The 2,146-nt window shown below is 43.4% G+C and overlaps 1 pseudogene; it reads left to right on the top strand.

Moving 5' to 3' along the window:
* The first annotated feature begins 514 nt into the window (after positions 1-514).
* On the top strand, positions 515-1,906 carry LOC150015289 (leucine zipper transcription factor-like protein 1 pseudogene; annotated as a pseudogene).
* The last annotated feature ends 240 nt before the right edge of the window (positions 1,907-2,146 follow it).

Raw genomic sequence — 2,146 nt, 5'->3', positions numbered from 1 at the left:
TGGACCTGCAGCAGAGCCACATTCACTCAAAACTATAGCCTCCTAAATTCCCGAATAAGTGGTCTGGAGTAGTATCGAGTTTCCAAAATCCAAACAGGACTGCCAATTGTGCCTCCTTCTTAGTGGCATGGAGTGCAAGGTATAATAATTCATTCTTCATTTAGAAGAATATTTCCATCATTCCAGAGACCAATGGACCTTCGAAAATGTCAATGACATGGCAGGTGGCTGACTCTTAATAGGGACTTATCTGTCATTCTCTGGCAAGCATCAAGAGTATTTGTCATTTCCTGCTTGCCAAGTCTGATTTGTATGTAATTAACATGCTACATATGCAATATTATGGACCAGTATAAAGGTTAAAATGACCAAGGTTCCTGCAGGTTATTTTGACAAAATGCAAGAGTTAACAAAGACCTGACAAAAGACACTTTGTATGTACCACTGAGCCTTCTATTTAAAAGCAGCCTGGTCTTAAAAAAGAAAAATGTGGCCACTGCGATCCGACCTCCGACCGCAGCGCCAGAATCAGCGGGACTTCGCCTGACTTCTGCCCCTCCCAGAGGCTGCAGACTCTCGGCCACCGCGATGGCTGAGTTTGGCTTAAATGAGCACCATCAAAATGAAGTTATTAATTACATGCGTTTTGCTCGTTCAAGAAGAGGCTTGAGAATCAAAACTGTAGACTCCTGCTTCCAGGACCTCAAGGAGAGCAGACTGGTGGAGGCGACCTTCACCGCAGACGAGGTCGCGGAGATGCTGAGCGTGCTGCAGGCTGTGGTCCACAGCGAGATGGAGTCTGAGCTCATCAACACGGCTCACACCAACGTGGTGCTGCTGCGTCAGCTTTTCGCGCAAGCGGAGAAGTGGTACCTCAAGCTCCAGACGGATGTCTCTGAGCTTGAAAACAGAGAATTATTGGAACATGTTGCAGAATTTGAAAAAGCGGAATTTACATCTTCCACTAAAAAGCCTGTCATGGATCTCATGAAGCCAAAACTTGCTCCCCTGAACGAGGGTGGGACAGCAGAGCTCCTGAACAAGGAAATTGTGAGACTTCAAGAAGAGAATGAGATGCTGAAGGCAAGGATGAAGACCCTTGAGATGCAGGCTGTGGCTGCAATGGAGGAGAAGTCAAAGCTGGCAAGCGTGCTGCGCGAATTACAGCTCGAGCAAAGCAACCAACAGCAGGGTTTTCTGAGACCCCAAGACCTGAATTTTTACGAAAACACCGTTGCCACTTTGAAGAATGAGTTCCAGAAGACAGTTAACAACAGGATCAAAAACCAGAAGTCCCTGGAAGACGGTCTGGCCGCAGCCAGGCATGACATGCTGAAGGTTCAGGAGCAGCTGAGCATGGCCGAAAAGGAGTTGGAGAAGAAATTCCAAGAAACAACAGCTTATCGAAACATGAAGGAGATCCTGGCCAAGAAGAACGAGCAAATCAAAGACCTGAGAGAGAAGCTGGCAAAATATGAATCTGCAGACTAAAAACTGAAGATTTCCTTTGAAGCTGCCATGCGGAACATAAGCATATACACTTCCTTACCTCGAGCATGTATTCTGAAGCAGTTTGTTACATTATATCTCTCTATTTTTCTAATACTTAGACTTTTCCTCTACTGTTTAAAACTGGAGTGCCTATTTTCAGTTATCTAATTGGGGAGAGGGGACCTACTGATCTGGTCGGTTGTCCCAAACCCCTCTTTGCCGAGTGCTCCAGAGTCTTAGTTAAGTGCATTGAGAATCTTTATAGCAGAGAAGAGGTTTTTAGTGAGAAGAGTCTTATCCTTTTGCATTAGCATAAAGAGTGTACCTCTTTAATAGATATTAAAGCTAGCAACATCCATACTCGTGCACTCCTTAAGTAAAATATAAGTAACTATCCTAATAAAGCATTTTAAAAAGAAAAAAAAAAAAAAAAAAAAAAAAAAAAAAGAAAAATGTAAACATGGAGTCTGGTCTTGATTTCCAGCCAAGATGGTGGGGTGGGTAAATGCTGTGTTCATTACCTCCCACAACCATATCAAAATTACTACTAAATTATAGAACAACCATCCTTGAAACCACCCAAAGACTAAGAACTTCTATAACTAAAAATATAGAGAAGAAGCCAGGTCAAGACTGGTTCAGAATGGCAGAAACC

Source organism: Furipterus horrens, unplaced genomic scaffold (genome assembly GCF_987537825.1).
Source record: "Furipterus horrens unplaced genomic scaffold, mFurHor1.1.pri manual_scaffold_3, whole genome shotgun sequence".
NCBI lineage: Eukaryota > Metazoa > Chordata > Mammalia > Chiroptera > Furipteridae > Furipterus > Furipterus horrens.
Note: the sequence above shows the minus strand (reverse complement) of the source record. Positions and strands in the feature narration are given on the sequence as shown.